The sequence below is a fragment of the Oncorhynchus nerka genome, linkage group LG19, assembly GCF_034236695.1.
Source record: "Oncorhynchus nerka isolate Pitt River linkage group LG19, Oner_Uvic_2.0, whole genome shotgun sequence".
NCBI classification, from domain to species: Eukaryota; Metazoa; Chordata; class Actinopteri; order Salmoniformes; family Salmonidae; genus Oncorhynchus; species Oncorhynchus nerka.
Window position 1 is genome coordinate 36,625,147 of NC_088414.1, and position 23,456 is coordinate 36,648,602.

General features: G+C 41.9%; 1 long non-coding RNA gene and 1 pseudogene across 1 annotated transcript; both read left to right on the plus strand.

Moving 5' to 3' along the window:
- Positions 1–994: 994 nt before the first annotated feature.
- Positions 995–3,855, plus strand: LOC115147080 (uncharacterized). Its single transcript, XR_003866269.2, has 4 exons — positions 995–2,733; positions 2,814–2,885; positions 2,987–3,033; positions 3,235–3,855. It is a non-coding gene; the product is annotated as an uncharacterized LOC115147080 (long non-coding RNA).
- Positions 3,856–4,255: 400 nt separating this feature from the next.
- Positions 4,256–19,649, plus strand: LOC115146819 (CCR4-NOT transcription complex subunit 6-like; annotated as a pseudogene).
- The last annotated feature ends 3,807 nt before the right edge of the window (positions 19,650–23,456 follow it).

The window sequence follows — 23,456 nt, forward strand, 5'->3', positions numbered from 1 at the left end:
ACGCAGAATCAAAGAGCATTCCATAATTTGCTTTCTAATGATCGGGATCTTTTTGTCGAAGAAGTTCATTGTTTTTATTCTCCTTAATAATTCAGTTGGAAAAATAGGATGATCAAGCAGCAGTGAGGGCTCTTCGATGGTACTGTCTTTCCAGTACTGGGAGAAAAACTGACTTGCCTCTGATTCAAGATTCTGTTGTTATATGTCTGATTTTCATGTTTTATTATTTAACTAGGCAAGTCAGTTAAGAACAAATTCTTATTTACAATGAAGGCCTACCCCAGACAAACCCAGACGACACTAGGCCAATTGTGCGCCGCCCTATGGGACTCTCAATCAAGGCCGGTTGTGATAAAGCCTGGAATCGAACCAGGGTCTGTAGTGACGCTTCTAGCACTGAGATGCAGTGCCTTAGACCGCTGCACCACTCAGGAGACCATGTGATGGTTATTATTGCAGACATCATTATCCACAATCTAACTTCATTGTTTTTAGAGGAATGTGGATTGGTCCTTTCGTAAAAATCACCAAGTCACAGACTAAATGTAATGAAAAAGGTGACTCTTTTCTCAAAAACTTTAGCAACTCTAAAAAGTACTTAATCCCAAACTCACAACGGATTCATGAGTAACCTCGTTTATTAGTGAAAGGCTGAGTAAAGCCTGAGTCGAGAGGGAGGAGAGAAGCCCTAATATTCTGACTTTTTTTATCCGCATCTAACAGAAGAATTTGTGGAGGATCAGAGGCTTAGGGTGGTGCCTAGAGATGAGTAAACTGAAAAATAGATGCTGTGCTACAGTCAGTCTGGAATGAATTTGAGGCTTTTGTGTCCTGCTCTACTGGCAATGTGTGCTGCTGTAGGATGATATGACAGACAGCCCTGAGACAATCTCCTACACACTGAGAGAGAGAGAGAGAGAGAGAGAGAGAGAGAGAGAGAGAGATGCCTGAGGAATTAAAATAGCACTTGAGTAGGCTCAAAAGTCCCACCCACACATGCGGCGTTGCACCTTACCGAAATCCCAGAGTCAAAACATGTATCACATGTCATGTATCAGATGTCATGTGTCAGATGGCTATGAAACATTCCTGTGTAACTCACTACCCATGTAATTAGGAATTATGAGTTAGACATCACAGACTTTGCTGAGCATGTATCAGACATTCTGTAAAAGGTGTATGTGCGCATGGGCTTGTAACTTGACAGGGCTTGTAATTAACTCATCACTATGTTGCAGTTAAAAATGCAGAATATACATATTCGTACATCACTTATGTTTTTCTCTTGATGGTAGCTCTTGGATATTGCACAGCAGTGCCAATTCAAACATCTGCTATTTCCTGCTGCCCCCCACTGGGGCCAGAAAATATTGCACTGCTCATGAGAATTAGGAATTGTACATTTGCACTGATTTGGTAGACTAGCCAACGATGGTGGATAAATGAAGGCAACTCACTCAGGCTGTTAACCATTGGAGGCATGAGGACTGCAGATGTGGCCAGGGCAAAAAATTGCAATGTCCTTACTGTGAGAAGCCTAAGACAGCGCTACAGGGAGACAGGATGGACGGCTGATCATCCTCGCAGTGGCAGACCACATGTAACAACACCTGCACAGGATCGGTACACCCGAACATCACACCTGCGGGACAGGTACAGGATGTCAACAACAACTGCCCGAGTTACACCAGGAATACACAATGCCTCCATCAGTGCTCAGACTGTCCGCAATGGGCTGAGAGAGGCTGGACTGAGGGCTTGTAGGCCTGTTGTAAGGCAGGTCCTCACCATACATCACCGGCAACAACTGGACCAGGCAGGACTGGCAAAAAGTGCTCTTCACTGACGAGTCGCGGTTTTGGACTGAGCTTGTTGTCATTGCAGGCAATCTCAATGCTGTGTGTTACAGGGAAGACATCCTCCTCCCTCATGTGTTACCCTTCCTACATGCTCATCCTGACATGACCCTCCTACCAAAGCAAGGTACTGTGGGGTGTTTGTTTTGATGGTAAGATGCTGGCTATTCTTTATATTATATTAGTCCTATTTTCTGTGGTTATAACATATGAAAAGTTATTATTTCTGTGCTTGTAGCATGCAAAGCACACTATTGTTAGTGCTCATACTTTTCTTGTTTATTTATCTTGACACTTTTTGGTACCTATTTTCTACAGTTTTTACACAACATACACAATTCATACATCACACTCCTGCAGAGCTGGATGCTGATGTGACATGCTGTGACTTCTTGGAGGGTCACGTCTTCTCCATCATCCTGAAATATATATATTCTTTGTTATTATTTACGATTATCATTGTTATCATAACTGTAAAATGAACAACCTACTCTTTCTTAACTTACAGCACACTGTACATTTCAATGGAAGCACAGTGTGATTTCACTGAGATATGTATAAATTATGAAATTCTCATCACTAGTGGACATACGTTTTTTGGGGATACCCGTCCGATTGTGTGATATTCTTTCACAAAGGAAAACATGCAGAATATTAGGCGACGGTGGTGCCATGTTCTCCTGCAGAACTTTCCCCAATGCCGCCAGTCTAGAACATTATAAAGACCTTTCATTTGCATCCTTAAAATCACTTGTTTCACTGTAGCCAGACTGTACTGAATATATGTTCATACTTAATGTCTGTCATTCACTCACTAAGGTCTGAAGAAGAGAGGTTGAAAGATCAAAAAAGGCGGCGAAAACAAAACACACTACAGGTAGGAGGTGTCATATGATGAGTGGTATAGTCATAAATCAATGTTTAAAGACTTAACCCCCCCCCTCCAATATATTTCAGGATGATGTAGAAGACGTGCCGCCCCCAAGAAGTCACAGCATGACACATCAGCATCCAGCTCTGCAGGATCAGGTACTGTATAGGCTATTAGCTAAAGTAAAGTGCATTATTGTACACACATCCCTAGAGGTTCCCTGACATTACTTAATGACCACAATCTGTTTTCTTTCTAGACGATACTGAAAACAAAATGCACGGCGAACTGGGAGCTGTGAACTGGGTATGTAGTCTATTGTGTGTAATGCTGAAGGCTTGATGCATGGCAAGATATAATAGTTGAGATGACTTGTTGAGTAGTTGTAGACCCCTTTAGTAATAGTGGCTTTTGTTTGCATGGTGGTATTGTGATAGTTGGGTTTAATTTGTCTTGATCACCCAATAAGACACAAGTCTTAATATTTATTCTTCCTTTTTCTTCAAGGAAGCAGATGTTCTTCTAAGGGACACCCTAGAGGCAGCAAGGTGGTGCGAACGCCAAACATTTAAAGGCACCGTTTACCTCTCAGGTGTAATTGGGATGGACGGGGAAGACCGCATTACAACCCTTAAAGAACTACAGTTGTATGATGGCCTGGATGAAGAGGACATTATTCTCCTCAAGGAACCGTTCATGTTTCAGTTACAGAGAGATGATGAGATGTGCTATGTGTTGACAACAAGAAAATGACTATCTTTGCCTCTTTTGAAGAGCAGGGTTGAAGCGGTTGGTCAAACCTGGTTTTTGTCTGCTGTGTTAATCGTTTCAATTGTTAATTGTGTTTATGTTGTTTAGTAAAGATGACGTAGAAGTCACCCGAGTCTCTTTTTCAACCAGCTCAGGCATCACACAATCACAAATAGCGATAAAATAAATCACTTACCTTTGAAGATCTTCCTCTGTTTGCAATCCCAAGGGTCCCAGCTACACAATGAATGGTCGTTTTGTTCCATAAAGTCCTTCTTTGTATCCAAAAAAGTCTGTTTAGTTGGCATCATTGATCTCAGTAATCCACTTGTTCAACATGCATGCAAACAAATCCAAAAAGTTACCATTAAAGTTTGTCCAAACATGTCAAGCGATGTTTCTAATGAATCCTCAGGTACTCTAATATATAAATAAATGATCATATTTAAGATGGAAAATAGTATGTTCAATAGGGAAGATAAATAACGAAGAGCGCACACCTCATTCACGCGCACAACAAGACTCATTTTCTAATGAGAGACACCTTGGAAAAACTATGACTATTTGTTCATTTTTCAAGAAACAAGCATGAAACCCTGTCTAAAGACTGTTGACATCTAGTGGAAGCCATAGGAACTACAATCTGGGTCCTATTTATTTGTATATCCCATAGGCTAGCAATGAAATGGCGTGTGTCAAACCTCAGATGGACCAACAACAACAAAAACGGTGGGCGGGGTCAAAGGAGCCCAGCCCCTAACTGCACACTACAGTCAGAACTGTGTTTGATGCGAACTACATATTGTTGTGTACCAGCAGACACAGTTTGGAGGTGTTGTACGAGTAAATGGCCCAACGGCCTTGGTCGTGTCAGCAACGGCCAATTACGACGCGCGTTATCACACACCAACATTCTGACGGACGCCATGATTCTGGTTTTCCTTCAGTGGGTAACAGCTGACCCAAAGTGAATTAGAAAAACAAAGGAAACGTAACGTACTCGCCATCGCTGATTGGTATGCTCATACAGGTAGCTGAACCATCATATTCTCAGTCATAGATACGCATTTGTTTGTGTACGAAAACGTTATTTTTACGAGACGTATTGATAGCTAATACCAGTCAGCTAACCAACACGAATGCTAACCCAGTTAGTTAACAATAAAAATGGGTAGCTAGCTAGAACCCTAACGCTAGTTGTCAAACTATAAAAGCTAGTTATCCAGCTATATAGCGAAACGTGCTAATTCATGAGGGAAAGCCACATTTCCTCGTTGCTACTTTAACTATTGGTTTCTGTTTTGCTAACTAACGTTAGCTAGCTAACCAGACTGAAGTCAATCTAGAAGTCGAGGGAGGCTGAAGTATTTGATAGCTGATATCTGGCTAGCTATGTAAACGTACTCGAAAGGCTAGCTAACTAAACTAGCTATCTCTGAAGCTCATACGGCTCAATGTAATTAAGCCAATGTATATAAACTTTACCCAGTATGCAAATCAAGCCGAATGGCAAAGATAGCTGCATTTGTGTTGAACTAACAAAGTTAGATGGATCAGTTAACTAGCATGTTATTTTGTTGTTGTTGTGGTTATTAACGTTAGGTAGCATATGCTACGACATTAGTTAACATTAACTTACCAGCTAACGTTAGCTACAAACTTGTTCAGCTAGCTAATGATGTCAAGTGTTTACTTAGTAGTTTAGCTAAACCAGTAACCAATGCCAAAAAATGAACTATTATGGAAATTAGCTAGCTTGCTAACAACTTGCAAGATGCAATCCGCTAGTCTTTGACCTCAATTTGTCAGAACAAAGGTTTGTGAACGTGTTAGCCACGCTGTCAACGTGATGGTAAGTTATTTTATGTATCAGAAATAATTAATAATTAAGGTATGTGTGTTTATGCTTACTGGCAGCACAGCACAACCCCCTCCTAAACTTGCCTGAAGTTAAAATGTGATTTACAGGAAGGTCTTGTTTTTGTCATTATTAAGAAAGCTAGGCTAGCTATTTTATCAAGTCTTTGCTTTTGTTGTGCTTTTGTGGTAGCTCCTAAACTCAACACGTGGATCTTGCAGTTTGTACCATCTTGACACATGTCCCTTACAGTGTCAATCTGTTTTTCTGATTGTGTTAAGATGTGTCTTGATTTTAGAATTGAAGCAAAATAATTTGTGTACACGTGTGTTTTTCTATGGCTCTCTTATTAAGAGTGCTCATTCATCAGCCTCTTGTTTTGTTTTTTTTGGCACTGTTTCCACTAGTTACTACAGCCATAAAGTCAAAATTGGCTATATCGTAAAAAATATATAGAAATCAAATTTGCCTTTTGATCTTAATTTAAGGTTAGTATTAGCCATAAGGTTAGCAGTGTGGTTAAGGTTAGGATGAGATTTAATCAGACTTTAAGAGAAATTGTGGATAGGGTTCATGACTTTGTGGCTGTGGTAACTACTGACGACCATTTGGCACAGGGTCTGAATCTGTGGCGCTGAATGAATGGCAGGTTGAATCAGCTGTCTTACGGAGTGGTTTTTACTAGAGGTGTACATGTCGTTTCTGGAAGAAAAAAAACTGTTGTCTACTGCTTTGCATGTTTTGGAGATTGCTCCGTGGAATAAGTGGTGAATTGTAATTACTTTAGGCTAGAGAAAAATAGCTGCAACGGAGAGGCATGTTATATCCGTGTTAAAAACAACGAACTTAAAGAATATTTCAGTGAGTGCAGGTTTTTCCTTTCTTCAAATAACTTTAGTCTAAACAGACTTGCAAAGTACTGTATTGAAGTTGCATTATCTTAGACTCATGTTTTTTTTCTTTTTTCTCACAGGTTTGTAAATATTAGGTGTTCTAGGCATTCATGTGTTAGGCTATTTGCATATGAGTCAAAATCTCCAGGATAGCTCTTTGAGGGTATGGTTTCAAATGGATCATGCAATGTATTTTTTATTTTTTGTGTGTGTGTGTTACAGGGATGCCCAAGGAAAAATATGATCCGCCCGACCCGAGGCGGATGTACACGATAACGTCCACTGAGGAGGCAGCCAATGGGAAGAAGTCATACTGGGCTGAGCTCGAAATCAGTGGTGAGGACCGGTTGAGGCGGCATTACATGCTACAGCATCAAATACAGATGAAACTGTTTGGCTTAGCGCATGTCAAAAAGCTCATTGTGGTGACGGCGTTAGTATGTATTAGTCACTTCACCCCTAACTACATGTACAAATGACCTCGACTAACCTCTACCCCCTGTACCCCCTGTATATAGCCTCATAATTGTTTATTGTGGTACTATTTTTTTTTTTAAGTAAATGCTTCCTTAACTATTTTCTTAACTGCATTGTTGGTTAAGGGCTTGAAAGTAAGCATTTCACGGTAAAGTCTACACCTGTTGTATTCGATGCATGTGACAAAATACAATTTGATTTGAAGGCTTCCTCACGTAAGCCTATGCACTGGAGGTTGGTGGCAGCTTAATTGAGGAGAATGGGCTCGGGGGTAATGACTGGAGTTGTATCAAACACATGGTTTCCAGGTGTTTGATGCCATTCCCTTTGCTCTGTTCACTATGTGCCGTTCTCCCCTCAGCAACCTCCCGTGGCCTAGTAGGTGTGTTCTTTATTTCTATTTAAATTACTGTATTTCTGTGCTCCGGTTTTCACTGACTCTCTTGTCCCCTCATTCCCCCACTCACCTGGGCAGGAAAAGTGAGGAGTCTGAGCACCTCGTTATGGACGTTGACTCACCTCACCTTCATATCGGCGATAACTCCCTCTGTCGTATCCCGCCTGATATTGCCAAACTTCAAAACCTGGTGTACCTGGACCTCTCATCCAACAAGATCAGGAGCCTGCCTGCCGAGCTTGGCGACATAGTGTCTCTCAGGTCTGTCAGTCTACAGTGGCGACATAGTGTCTCTCAGGTCTGTCAGTCTACAGTGGCGACATAGTGTCTGTCAGTCTTCAGTGGCGACAATTCAATGTGCACTACGGGATGCTAGTTTGGAGAACTAAAATCCACATTACTGTTATTGTCTTCCACATGAGAAATGATATGCGCTAACAGCTATTGATATGGCCTGTTACAGAGAAGAGTTTGATGTTCCTTTTTTACAAAATAGCATTGGAATTAATCTGGTTTCTGTTTCATTTAACCCCTTTCTACAATTCTCATGCTTCAACCCCTGTTGTTCTGAGTTGTTTCCATTATAATTCGAAATGATAAGTGTGTTTGTTCATTCAGTCAACATTGCCATTTCAGAGTCTAGGGAATTTAGACTGAGAGCACATTCTATAAAGGAGATGGATGAAGAGACATTTCAGGCTCCCATGTGTGGTATTGCATATCCTTATTCCTCATTATTATTGAAATTGGTAATAGCTAGTTCCTCTGTTTCAAGGAAATGTTTCTTTTTGTTTGTATCGCTCCTGTGTATTCGCTCTTCTGCACCTGACCCCCAATGAAACATTGCTCAGTAACTGGCTGAGCAGACATGGAAATGACCTGAACAGATACTTATTGATTGACAGATGATCGTTATGTGTTACTTCAGAGGGATTTCTACAGCTCTGGTGACTTGACAAAAGCCTTCACTTCTTTGATTACTTTCTGAATCTTATTCTGTCCCGAGCATCCTAAAACGCGTCTGTCTTACCTCTTCTACAGGGAACTTATTTTAAACAACAACCAGTTGAGGGTTCTACCTTTTGAGCTTGGAAAACTGTTTCAGTTACAAACACTGCGATTAAAAGGTAAGCTTCGCTTCATACTCATTTAAGTTTTGGTTGTTTGGGTTATCTAAATTCATAGGGATTTGAAATCTTGCATGGGTTTTCTCTAAGGATTCCCTTGTGTAGTTTTAGCTCTAATAATAATCTGTGTATGCCTATTTGGTTGCTCAGCCAAGTGATTTCCAGAGTAGAGGTCACAGAATGAGAGATGTGGCATTGTTTTCATTCTGCATCCTTGAACCTGTGTAATATTTTCTGTGTAGTGTCTTCATTGTCTTTCTGTTTCCTCCGCAGGAAACCCACTAGCACAAGAGATATTGAACCTCTACCAGGAGCATGATGGCACAAGGAAACTGCTCAACCTCCTTCTGGGAAATCTGTCAGGGATTAAACGAGGTGAGTCCAATACAAGAAATGGATGTTGTTGTTCCTGTGTTGAATTGTGAGTGTGTTAGTTAGCAGGTATTAAATAAGTAGCTTTTCTTTGACATTGGGTGAATGGAATGACTTGGCAGTTGTTAGTTGATCTTGATGATCCTATTCAAGTGGTCACTCCTCCTTGAGGAGCAGTGTCAGGATGACTCATGTTCCCCCTATCTGTCTCAGTCAGCTCAGAGCAGCCCCCACCCAGATTATGGATTGTTCAGGCCGAGCCGGACCGGGCAAGAACAGCAGGTAACAAACTCATCCACCCTTACACATCACTTGAAATGCCTATTGAAAGCCACATATCAACACACACATTGTTGTGTGTGTTGATCATATTCAGAGCCATAATGAGACTTGGATAATCTCCTGTTTGCGTCCCTATGTCCTTTGCTAGCCCTGTTCTCAGTGATGTGCTACAACGTGCTGTGTGATAAGTACGCCACTCGCCAGCTGTACAGCTACTGCCCCTCTTGGGCCCTCAACTGGGAGTTCAGGAAGAAGTCCATCATGCAGGAGATCCTGAACTGCAGTGCTGACATCATCAGCCTACAGGTGGGCAGACGGACACACTGGGATTTAATACTGACCGCTGCAATGAATTATGACACGTGCGTGGTACAATCGGTCTAGCATCAGATGGCAGGACAACCGTGTCACGCTAGAATGACATCTGTTGGAAGAGAATGGGGGTTCGATTTCCATAGTTTACAGGTCCTATACTTTGAATAATGCACCTTCAAAATGTACACTAACTGGAATTGTCCTGGTTTTTCCTTAACAGGAAGTGGAAACAGTTCAGTACTACAGCTATTTCCTGCCAGAGCTGAAGGAGCAAGGTTACGAGGGCTTCTTTAGCTCTAAGTCCCGTGCCAGGACCATGTCAGAGTGCGACCGCAAGCATGTGGACGGCTGCGCAATATTTTACAGAACCGAAAAGTGAGTTGACACCACACTGCCAACTGTCAGTCCTAATTAGATTGTGAGCTCACATATGTATTAATGATGTTAACGGTTAATCGGTTAGCCGCCAAAAATACGTTTGACCGGTCATGCTTATCGGTCCATATTTTAATCTGCATAATTTAGTGGTATTAAATTGTCACTTGTGTATTTTCTTTCGTCATCATGTGTCTTATTTATCACACACTCACAGCATACAAGACTCGTTTGAGGAGAGGAATGTCCTATCAGCTCTTCACTGGAGTGAAACATTCATTGCGCAAACAAATAACAATTCTAAATGCAATCGTGTGTAAAAAATACAAATACATTTTGATAGCCACAATTTCAAAAGGAGCTTTTTTCATTTGTCAATCTCAACTTGAGTGCGTAGGCTATAGTCAACGGTAGGGAGGCTATCAGCGTGTCACCCGCCACTTTGCAATGTGAGCTTGAGGCAGTAATTGTCTAAAAGCTGAACGTTTTACTTTACTTCATATAATGAGGCATGTCTTAAAATATTTCCATAGAAACATGTAGGCAAATATCTTATAAAGACTTCTTGATGCCATTAACCAGCATTTCTCTCCTGTTCCATTGGTTTCCACATCAACTGTCTTTTGTTGTGCTGGAGCCGAAGGCACGATCCTGGTCATATTAGCAACACATCCTAGTTGTTGTAGAAGTTTATAGTGGAGAGTTTCATCTCTGTCACATTTTGGTCTGCTGTTTCATTTTGGTAAATGTTTGAAAATGACTTCGCTGCTTCATTACATGCATGTTCAATAATAGGCTGTATCTTTTTGACTGTAAGACCACAGTCTTGCTATTGTTGCATGGTTCCATTTTTAAGCTCTTAATTAAACATGTCCGGTCCTTATAGGCATGCATAGTATAAGAGAGGAAGTGTGAGGTTTCACTCTCGCCAAAATCTGTCCAAAACAAGCCCGATGTGTTTCTGTCGCCTGCCTTCCAGCCTTGGGACGACTACCATTTATTAGGGGGCAGAAATAAACATCTCTTCATTATATACAGATCTCTGAAAGTATTTTCTGTTGGTCATGTCATTTTACTGTTTGATAAAAATGTAACCTTAACTGGTTGAGGGTCAGTTAGTCAGCAGGAAAATTTACTGAAGTGTGTATCCTTAGTGTGTGTGGGCACTGTATGTATGACATTTACCCTGTGTGTGTGTTTCAGAGGTGTAATGATTCCAAGTTTAGCCATTGCAGAATAGCCTTTTTAAGCTGTCCCAGAGGCAGCACATTGCACTCACCTTTCTGTTCTGCCTCTCCTCTCCTCTCACCGGTCTCTGTTCTTCCTCTCCTCCTCTCACCGGTCTGTTCTGCCTCTCCTCCTCTCACCGGTCTGTTCTGCCTCTCCTCTCACCGGTCTGTTCTGCCTCTCCTCTCACCAGTCTGTTCTGCCTCTCCTCTCACCGGTCTGTTCTGCCTCTCCTCTCACCGGTCTGTTCTGCCTCTCCTCCTCTCACCGGTCTGTTCTGCCTCTCCTCCTCTCACCGGTCTGTTCTGCCTCTCCTCCTCTCACCGGTCTGTTCTGCCTCTCCTCCTCTCACCGGTCTGTTCTGCCTCTCCTCCTCTCACCGGTCTGTTCTGCCTCTCCTCCTCTCACCGGTCTGTTCTGCCTCTCCTCCTCTCACCGGTCTGTTCTGCCTCTCCTCTCCTCTCACCGGTCTGTTCTGCCTCTCCTCCTCTCACCGGTCTGTTCTGCCTCTCCTCCTCTCACCGGTCTGTTCTGCCTCTCCTCCTCTCACCGGTCTGTTCTGCCTCTCCTCCTCTCACCGGTCTGTTCTGCCTCTCCTCCTCTCACTGGTCTGTTCTGCCTCTCCTCTCACCGGTCTGTTCTGCCTCTCCTCTCACCGGTCTGTTCTGCCTCTCCTCCTCTCTACTGTATAGATTCAGCCTGGTACAGAAACACACGGTGGAATTCAACCAGCTGGCCATGGCCAACTCTGAGGGCTCTGAGGCCATGCTCAACAGAGTCATGACTAAGGACAACATTGGTGTGGCTGCGCTTCTAGAGGTGCGCAAGGAGATGATGGAGCAGTCTGGTAGGTCTCACCACACGCGAAAGAAGTGGGAATTCCACAGGGCTTAAATGTTTCCCATGTAGAAACGCTGCTGTTATGCTGTGTGTTTGTCCAGCGGGGAAGTCTCTGCACGGCGTGGAGAAACAGCTCCTCCTGGTGGCCAACGCCCACATGCACTGGGACCCGGCGTACTCAGACGTCAAGGTGGTCCAGACCGTCATGTTCATGTCTGAGGTGAAGAACATCGTAGACAAGGCCACACGCAGCCTCAAGCTCTCCTCCATCACCGGGGAGACCAACGCCGTCCCACTCGTCCTGTGTGCTGACCTCAACTCACTGCCTGACTCTGGTGAGTGGATGACAGGACTGGCTCAGTTGAATAAGTGAGCGTGCTCTCCTGTAGTGACGTTTGTAATGCCTAGTGGTATGTGTGTGTTTGCGGGCTTGCAGGTGTGGTGGAGTTCCTGAGCTCGGGTGGAGTGGACAGCACCCACAAAGACTTTCAGGAGCTGCGCTACATCGACAGCTTGACGAACTTCAACTGCAACGGAAAGAAGGACACGTCCAACGGCAGGATCACCCACGACTTCAAGCTGAAGAGTGCTGATGAAAACGGCCTGATGCCTTACACCAACTATACTTTCCACTTCAAGGTGAGACTGTCACGGTCACGTCTTCCGTCTTCTGTGTAGCACGTTCTTTTTTGCGTTGGTGTAAATTTAGCGTCAAGCTGTCTGGAATGTTCTAAAAGCCTGGGCTATTATGAAGGCTTGGGTCACACTGATTAATCTTCTCCAGCCCGGGTGATGTGAATGTATTGCCATCTAGCGTGCTTTTCCTCTCTGTGCAGGGCATCATTGACTACATCTTCTACTCTCAGCCTACGCTCAATGTGTTGGGGGTTCTGGGTCCTCTGGATCCTCACTGGCTCCATGAGAACGATATCAGCGGCTGTCCCCACCCCCACATCCCCTCCGATCACTTCTCCCTGTTTGCACAACTGGAGCTGCTCTTTCCCAAGCCGTCGTCAGTCAACGGAATCCACCTGCCAGGACGCACGTAGTTTTCAGAGCCACGAGGGAGCTGACGCTCTAATCTTGTTCTATTTTTCCTGCAAAGTTGATTATATTCTTGATAAATCTATGTACAATCAGAGAGGGGGGGGGGGGGTGTACGGCCATCATTCCCCCCAGGGATTTTAACGTAAGCAAAAGCTCACGGCAAGTCTTTACCTCCTTTCCTGGGCACAATTTGATGTTGTATTTTTGTTTTCCGCGACATATCACACTTTGCAGTCCTTGGTGTTATACAGTTTTTGTGTGGCAAATGGTACAATCTAAAAGTGAGATATTTTGATAGGGAAGGAGTCGTGTCACCACACTCCAGCCTGAGCGAACAGGTACATCTCAAGTTGCCACCGATCCAACTAGATAAACCCACGAGGCCGATATACCTGTTTTTAACCAGAGTCTGTCTCAGCCTCTACGACAAATCCATTCCCATGCATTGCTGTAACTTGCCATAAAGGTGTGTTGAACAGTGTAGCAGGTTTGGAGGTGCTGGAGAGAGCAGGCCAAATGTTGTTTTTCCACTCGCTGATGCGGAGACCAACTCTCCAGGTGCTAAAATCCTGTCCTCTAACTCAGCGGCTCCATTTTATACTGAGTGGCGCAATTGCTCTGTGCAGCTAAGGCACAACAGCATTTCCAAACCTCTTTGAAATACTGCTGTAAAATGTCTATTACAAGTGGAATGGTGCCGTAACAGTGATGATACATGTACACATTCCGGCTTGTAGCGTATCGAGACACACAGGATTAACACCTCACTCCTGCTCTGTTTTTATAGCCTAATATGAACAGAGCAAAATTAAGGGATCACCTTTTTAATATTTCAAAGCCTTTTTTACTTTTAATCACACATCAAGTGCCATACAGAGCCATCATTTGAATCTAGCGTCAGATATTCAAATATTACGACAACCACCTGTTATTCACTCAGTGACCATTAGTGGTTCTTAGTGACGGGGCTTAGGGATTTAGAAAAGGGAAAATGGTCAGTCTGACTTGACAGCTTCCCAACATGTTGTCCTAGGCCAGAGAGCCCATCTCTGACCGCATAGCTGTGTAGCCATTTGGAATTGGTCAGGGGCCAAGTTGTGTTAAGTTGCATTATGGTTTAAAGCTGGGTGGACAGCCCCCTTAAAACATGCCGTAACAGACAGAGCTGTAAGCAAATGTCAATTGTAAAGACATCCACGCTCTAAACAGGGTTATTCCTTTCCATTACTAATAGCTATTTGTTTGATACAGAAACTTGGACTCAACTTGATTGTATATGAACTGCAGCAGTCATAATACGCTGCGTTATTTTGTACCTGTATGGCCAGTTTTTGCAAAAATGATTGTATTGTAAATTTTAAGGCAACATTTGTCTCCATTTTAAAGTTAAAGAAATGTAACAGGCCAGCTTGTACAATCGTTTTTTTTCTGTCAGGTTTCCACTGTTGAAATTTGCACTCGGCCAGGTTCCATTTCCCAGATGAACCACTTGTTTTTCTTTTTACAAATATATATTGAATGCAATTCACAGAGGCAGGTTTATTGCATTGTTGCCACATCTCTTTTGGCATTTGGGGTAAAACCTGAAACCTTTAGCCTCACTGATTCTGTTCTCAAAATGGCACTGCTATCAGTGAACACCTGAACTGTCTCCTATTTCTCTCTGAAGTGTTTTAACATTGTTAGTCGTTGGTTTATTAGATATCAGACTTTAGTCGTTTTTTTCCCCCTTGTCTTAGTTATTGTTATTTAGAGTTATCGGGATGTTTTTTTTTGCAGATGACACTATAAACCACTTGTCTCTAACTACAACTCAACTTGTCTCTAACTACTACACCGCTTGTCTCTAACTACTACACCACTTGTCTCTAACTACTACACCACTTGTCTCTAACTACTACACCACTTGTCTCTAACTACTACACCACTTGTCTCTAACTACTACACCACTTGTCTCTAACTACTACACCACTTGTCTCTAACTACTACACCACTTGTCTCTAACTACTACACCACTTGTCTCTAACTACTACACCACTTGTCTCTAACTACTACACCACTTGTCTCTAACTACTACACCACTTGTCTCTAACTACTACACCACTTGTCTCTAACTACTACACCACTTGTCTCTAACGTATTTAGGTCTGTTTTTTATCATGTCCTCTATTGTTTTTGGAGGAAACCGATCATGAAGAAGTCTTGTGTAAAATGGTTCTATCTGACTCAGGCCATTCTCTTTAAGTTTTGTTTCATGTTATGTTTTTTTATGTCTACTACTAGACCTACAGCGTTGATGCATTCTACTTCAAGGCCATGTGTGAAGTCCACTTACATACAGTACAAAAAATACCAAGGTAAAAATGGGGGCAGAATGTGTTATTCCGAAATATTGCTCTAGGTCTGTTGTGACCCAGAACGGTGGTGTGGTCCAGTCCGTTGTGACCCAGAATAGTGGCGTGGTGCTGCTTTTTTGCAAATCACAGTGGATATACAGTTGAAGTCGGGAGTTTACATACACTTAGGTTGGAGTCATTAACTCGTTTTTCAACCACTCCACAAATGTCTTGTTAACAAACTATAGTTTTGGCAAGTCGGTTAGGACATCTACTTTGTGCATGACACAAGTCATTTTTCCTACAATTGTTTACAGACAGATTATTTCACTTATAATTCACTGTATCACAATTCCAGTGGGTCAGAAGTTTACATACACAAAGTTGACTGTGCCTTTAAACAGCTTGGAAAATTCCAGAAAATGATGTCATGGCTTTAGAAGCTTCTGATAAGCTAATTGACATAATTTGAGTCAATTGGAGGTGTACCTGTGGATGTATTTCAAGGACTACCTTCAAACTCTGTGCCTCTTTGCTTGACATCGTGGGAAAATCAAAAGAAATCAGCCCAAGACCTCAGGAAAAAAAGACCTCCACAAGTCTGGTTCATCTTTGGGAGCAATTTCCAAACGGCACGTTTATCTGTATAAACAATAGTACGCAAGTATATACACCATGGGACCATGCAGCCGCCATACCGCTCGAGAAGGAGATGTGTTCTGTCTCCTAGAGATGAATGTACTTTGGTGCGAAAAGTGCAAATCAATTCCAGAACAACAGCAAAGGACCTTGTGAAGATGCTTGAGGAAACCGGTACAAAAGTATCTATATCCACAGTAAAACGAGTCTTCTATCGACCTGAAAAGCCACTCAGCAAGGAAGAAGCCACTGCTCCAAAACCGCCATAAAAAAGCCAGACTACGGTTTGCAACTGCACATGGAGACAAAGATTGTACTTTTTGGAGAAATGTCCTCTGCTCTGATGAAACAGAAATAGAACTGTTTGGCCATAATGATCATCGTTATGTTTGGAGGAAAAAGGGGGAGGCTTGCAAGCTGAAGAACACCATCCCAACCATGAAGCATGGTGGTGGCATCATGGTGTGGGGGTGCTTTGCTGCAGGAGGGACTGGTGCGCTTCACAAGATAGATGGCATCATGAGGAAGGGAAATGTTGCTTCAATATATCCACATCATCTCAAGACATCAGTCAGGAAGTTAAAGCTTTGTTGCATATGGGTCTTCCAAATGGACAATGTTGTGGCAAAATGGCTTAAGGACAACACAGTCAAGGTATTGGAATGGCCATCACAAAGCCCTGACCTCAATCCTATAGAAAATGTGTGGGCAGAACTGAAAAGGTGTGTGTGTGTGAGCAAGGATGCCTACAAACCTGACTCCGTTACAATAGCTCTGTCAGGAGGAATGGGCCAAAATTCACCCAACTTATTGTGGGAAGCTTGTGGAAGGCGACCTGAAGCGTTTGACCCAAGTTAAACTATTTAAAGGCAATGCTACCAAATACTAATTGAGTGTATGTAAACTTCTGACCCATTGGGAATGTGATCAAATAAATCAAATCTGAAATAAATCATTATCTCTGCTATTATTCTGACATTTCACATTCTTAAAATAAAGTGGTGATCCTAACTGACCTTAGATGTGATTTTTACTCGTTTTAAATGTCAGGGATTGTGAAACTGAGTTGAAATGTATTTGGCGAAGGTGTATGTCAACTTCAACTGTCTAACATATGATCTGTTTCAATTATGGATATTTTCTCACAAGGCCAATTTTCTTGTTTGTTTTGTTCTGCTCTCCTGAAGTTTATTTTATTTGAAGGATTGATGAGCACTTTATTCTTGATCACTAGCGTAGCTACTCGTATGGCTTTTTTAAATGACGCTTTTGCCTTTTTACAAAAGCATATTTTTTTTAATGAATTTTACCAAGCAGGAGAACTGATGGAGAGGGTACGGTCTTGGTCCTTTTCTGTTGTCCCTTGAAAAACAGATTTATTTATTTATTTTTAAACAAAAGCAATGTATCTGTTTAATTATATTGGATTGCTGATGGTGTTGTCACTAAGATTTTTTTGTGTTTGAAATTGTCATAATCCATCACGTTTCCTTTCTTTGACATGAAGTAAGTGTGTGTTACATAGGTGTAGTATGATTGGTTTCTTTGACATGACGTAAGTGTGTGTTACATAGGTGTAGTATGATTGGTTTCTTTGACATGACGTAAGTGTGTGTTACATAGGTGTAGTATGATTGGTTTCTTTGACATGACGTAAGTGTGTGTTACATAGGTGTAGTATGATTGGTTTCTTTGACATGACGTAAGTGTGTGTTACATAGGTGTAGTATGATTGGTTTCTTTGACATGACGTAAGTGTGTGTTACATAGGTGTAGTATGATTGGTTTCTTTGACATGAAGTAAGTGTGTGTTACATAGGTGTAGTATGATTGGTTTCTTTGACATGACGTAAGTGTGTGTTACATAGGTGTAGTATGATTGGTTTCTTTGACATGACGTAAGTGTGTGTTACATAGGTGTAGTATGATTGGTTTCTTTGACATGACGTAAGTGTGTGTTACATAGGTGTAGTATGATTGGTTTCTTTGACATGACGTAAGTGTGTGTTACATAGGTGTAGTATGATTGGTTTCTTTGACATGACGTAAGTGTGTGTTACATAGGTGTAGTATGATTGGTTTCTTTGACATGACGTAAGTGTGTGTTACATAGGTGTAGTATGATTGGTTTCTTTGACATGACGTAAGTGTGTGTTACATAGGTGTAGTATGATTGGTTTCTTTGACATGACGTAAGTGTGTGTTACATAGGTGTAGTATGATTGGTTTCTTTGACATGAAGTAAGTGTGTGTTACATAGGTGTAGTATGATTGGTTTCTTTGACATGACGTAAGTGTGTGTTACATAGGTGTAGTATGATTGGTTTCTTTGACATGACGTAAGTGTGTGTTACATAGGTGTAGTATGATTGGTTTCTTTGCTCATTGTTTTACTTTTGTGTAATTCTTAAACCAAATGTTGTTTTGTTAAAAATGTTGGCACACCAAATTCTAGATTTTTATGGAGGATTTAAACCGTATTTATAAAGAACAAAACAATTGGCAAATATCTAGAGAAAATAATCATCGATAAATAAAGATTTGTCATCGTCACGAAATGAGATTCTCCAACTTTTAGCTTTGTAAAATCTTATCTGGTACTGGGTAGGGGATGTCTGCTAGTAGCTGAAGAGATGGCTGGCGTAAAAAGCCTATTTGCTTGTAGATGTGCAGCATTTTGAGGTTCCACTGATTTTAGGCAACATTTATCAGACAATTTGTCCCTTACACTGTTTCCCTGGCAGACCCTAGAGCAGGGTTCTCCAACCCTGTTCCTGGAGAGCTACCCTTCTGTAGATTTTCACTCCAACCCTGTTCCTGGAGAGCTACCCTTCTGTAGATTTTCACTCCAACCCTGTTCCTGGAGAGAAACCCTCCTGTAGGTTTTAACTCCAACCCTGTTCCTGGAGAGCTACCCTCCTGTAGATTTTCACTCCAACCCCAGTTGTGACTAACCTGATTCAGCTTATGGACCATCTAATTAGTCAGGCGTGCTAGGCGTGCTAGATAACCTTCAGGACGGTAGCTCTCCAGGAACAGAATTGGAGAGCCCTGCTCTAGGGGGACTGGAGATGTTTGGCAGGTGCTACTGTTAGCACAGCCTAGTTGACAACATTGAGCTACTCCCTGGCACTACTTTAGGTGTCTTGACTTTATCTCTAGCCATTTCTCTTACGTTTGTTAACCGGTGCATGTTTGGCCACCACCGTCATTGGCAAAATATGAATTTGATGTGACTGACAGATTTGTGGCGCGTCTCATCCGTCCTTATGAATAATTGACCAGAACTTGCCAATAATAATAAAAAATAATGTTTTAAACTCAACTTTTTGCGAGAGTTTCCAGTTTGTAATGCTTTTGCAGAAGTATTTGGCAGAAATTACAACTTTTCCGTTTTGTCGTCTTTTCCATGCTATTTCCCAATCCATTTCCCTTGTCTTTCTGAAAGTAGAGGAAGAAATGCAGTGGTTATGCTTGTGGCCAGCTGAAATGAAGAACTGTATAGGGGTAATGCACTGGACCAACTCTTGTTGACCATTTTTATGGAATACCAGCAACAAACTTGCACAATGTTTAAAAAAATATATATATGTGTGTGTGTGTGTGTGTGTGTGTGTATATATATATATATTTATATATATATACACACACAACATAATGGCAGCTGTTTTTAATTAAACAATTAAATACATTACATTTACATTTTACATTTAAGTCATTTAGCAGACGCTCTTATCCAGAGCGACTTAAAGTGAAAAACACCTTGTTTACCATGTCATTCTCCAGTCTTCTTGGTTCGCTTCACTAGTTGTTTGTAACTGGGTCAGTTTGTTTCACTAGTTGTTTGTAACTGGGTCAGTTTGTTTCACTAGTTGTTTGTAACTGGGTCAGTTTGTATCACTAGTTGTTTATAACTGGGTCAGTTTGCTTCATTTACACCTGTATTTTTCCTACTTCTGGTTGAAAATAAACTCTATCTGTTTTAAATCCGTGTGTATTGTATTTGTGTGTTGTAGTACTTGAGTCCAGGACTCGGACTCAAGTCACGATTTTCATGACTCGTGACTTGACTGGTATGACTGTCAGAAAATCTCCCTCCCTTGCATAATTCAACATGCTAGCTACAACAGCAGATGTTTGGATATCTGCTGTATTAGCAGTCTAACGTTGCTTAGCTGTATACATATTGACATATACTGTAGCTTCAAAGATCGTTGGACTGCAGCTTTTAGCGCTACCAAGGGACTCGTGACTCCAAACACTTGGACTTGAGTGACTTGAATGCTAGAGACTTGGACTTGAGTTCAGTGACTTGAATGCTAGGGACTTGGACTTGAGTTCAGTGACTTGAATGCTAGGGACTTGGACTTGAGTTCAGTGACTTGAATGCTAGGGACTTGGACTTGAGTTCAGTGACTTGACTACAACACTTGTGTGTTGTTGTACACCGGAGTGAATCTGTGACTGGTAATGTGAGTTATGTCTTGTTCTAGTTGCAGATCCCTCTGGGGACAGGCGTGACATTGGGTGACTATTTCAAGGTACATCTCAACTGATATTTAACAACATTCCCTTCAGGAACAAGCAGTGCAACAGTCTGGATAAATAAGCAGGGAAATGTTTCTCCTATTAGGTCCCACAGAGGGGATTTCGCCAATCAGAAAATCGTGACTGTGACAGTCAGCCAGCAGATGGTGTCTATGTACCATCGGTTAGAAAGCTCAATCTGATTTGAGGTGGTTTATGAATGGTAAGATTCCCAATAATTCAGCATGTTAGGGAAAAGATCAAAGACCGTTTTCTCTGGACACGGTTGAATACATAGATCGAGGTTCTGTCTTGTGAATGTGAAACTCAACTGGATCCCAGATGAAACTCTATTGACTGTTGTTTCTTCTCACAGATGGCCGCTGTATCTCCCTGAGTCTGGCGAGAGAGACTACTGATTGTAGCTGCTGCATCGGCATGGTCTTCTGTCTGAGCAGCATCTGTTGCCATGGGGTTAGGAGGCAAGCTGGGAGGAGGGGCCAAGAAATGTAAAGAGACATCTACATTTCTTGGGAGGGGCATGCGAGTATGAACTTGATATCAGCTCTAGACCCAGACCCTTCTCCATGCTAGGAGAGAGGGGGTTATTTCCTATACTCAGAGGAACATTCACAGCAGATGTTACTAATGGCTTTGCTGTAAACTCTGTGAAATCAATCCATTAGCAGGTCCTCACAATTGGCACGCTCTCAACACTCTCTCTTGCCTTGTCTCTGGCATGTCATTCTGTCACCAGAACAGTTAGTATTGTCAGTACTCGAGTTGGGAAACTGCCACTTTGATCTACTTGCCAGATTGGTATGAGGAGAGGCTCAGAGAGTGAGTTTAGAGCTGCTAGCATGAATCCCTTCAGCACAGAGCAACAGTTTGACTCCAGCTCTGTGTAGTTAATCAACCCTGCCATTAGTCTTGATAAGGACAGATTCCGCTCACTGTTCTCACTGGAGCACGGATTGTCTCTGGTGGAGCTGTACATGGCTGGTGAAGGAGTGCTTTGCTAAAGTTAGATTTTTTGCTAACATTCCCAGGAGATAAAATGGTTTTATTATAAAACATTTAGAAAAAAACTTTTGTAAATCTGTAAAGTAGAAAATCAAGCTTGCATCTCAAGGCCAATAGTGGCATGGTTTGATACAAATGTTATTGTTGAACAGTGCTCTACGAGAGCTGTCCGTGGGAGCACTGACACCTAATCTGCCTCTTTGGCCTGTGCTGAGGTTCATTCACCTTGAAACACCATGAGCCAAAGTTAGTGGATTGCACATTTATCTTTTCCCCAGAAAGCACTCTGTTAGTAATGTCACTGTTCAGCTTTTCCTCAAATTACATGGCTTCAGATTATTGGGAGATTATGGTCCACGGTTGGTTTGGGTCAAGAAGGCCAACGCAGACAAATCAAATCAAAGTTTATTGGTTGCGTGCACAGATTTGCAGGTGCAGCGAAATGCTTGTGTTTCTACCTCCAACAGTGCAGTAATACCTAGCAGTAAAAAACAATACACACATAATCCAGAAAAAATCTAATTAAAAAATATCAGAACAAGCAATGTCAGAGGCCGGAATATATATATATATATATATATATATATATATACACACACACACACAGTACCAGTCAAAAGTTTGGACACACCTATTCACTCAAGGGTTTTTCTTTATTTGACTATTTTCTACATCAAAACTTTGAAATAAGACATATGGAATCATGTAGTAACCAAATTAGTGTTAAAACAAATCAAAATATATTTTATATTTGAGTTCCTTCAAAGTATCCACCCTTTGCCTTGACAGCTTTTTCACACTCTTGCCATTCTCTCAACCAGCTTCATGAGCAATGCTTTTCCAACAGTCTTGGAGTTTACACATATGCTGAGCACTTGTTGGTTGCTTTTCCTTCACTCTGCAGTCCAACTCATCCCAAACCATCTCAGTTGGGTTGAGGTCAGGTGATTGTGGAGGCCAGGTCATCTGATGCATCACTCAATCCCTCTCCTTCTTGGTCAAATAAATAGCCATTATGCAGCCTGGAGGTGTTTTGGGTCATTGTCCTGTTGAAAAACAGATGATAGTCCCACTAAGCCCAAACCAGATGGGATGGTGTATCGCTGCAGAATGCTGTGGTAGCCATGCTTGTTAAATGTGCCTTGAATTCTAAATAAATCACTGACAGTATCACCAGCAAAAGACCATAACACCACCACCTCCATGCTTCACGGTGGGAACCACACATGCAGAGAACATCCATTCACCTCCTCTGGGTCTCACAAAGAGGCGGTGGTTGGAACCAAAAATCTAAAATTTGGACTCATCAGACCAAAGGACAGATTTCCACCGGTCTAATGTCCTTTGCTTGTGTTTCTTGGCCCAAGCAAATCTCTTCTTCTTATTGGTGTCCTTTAGTAGCAATTCGACCATGAAGGCCTGATTCACACAGTCTCCTCTGAACAGTTGATGTTGAGATGTGTCTGTTACTTGAACTCACTGAAGTATTTATCTGGGCTGCAATCGGGGGTGCAGTTAACTCTAATAAATGTATCCTCTGCAGCAGAGGTAACCCTGGGTCTTCCTTTCCTGTGGCGGTCCTCATGAGAGCGATTTTCAACATAGAGCTTGATGGTTTTTGTGACTGCACTTGAGGAAACTTTCAAAGTTCTTGAAACGTTCTGTATTGACTGACCTTCATGTCTTAATAATGATGGACTGTCATTTATCCTTGCTTAGTTGGGCTGTTCTTTCCATAATATGGACTTGGTCTTGTACCAAATAGGGTTATCTTCTGTTTACAACCCATACCTGGTCACAACACAACTGATTGGCTCTAATGCATTAAGAAGGAAAGAAATTCCACAAATGCACTTTTAACAAGGCACACCTGTAGATTTAGATTCATTCCAGGTGACTACCTCCTGAAGCTGGTTGTGTGAATGCCAAGAGTGTGCAAAGCTGTCATCAAAGCCCTAAAGGGTAGCTACTTTGAAGAATCTAAAATATTTTTTCAAACACTTTTTTGGTTACTACATGATTCCATATGTGTTATTTCATAGTTTGATTTCTTCACTATTATTCTACAATCTAAAAAATAAAGGAATAACCCTTGAATAGGTAGGTGTGTCCAAACTTTGGACTGGTAGTGTATATATGATCATTGAATGACAATATAATGGTCTGTAAAGACAGTATATGAATAGAAACGGTGTGTACATCCGTATATAGGATGAGCCATGGCTATGTCGTGTCTTTGGCTAT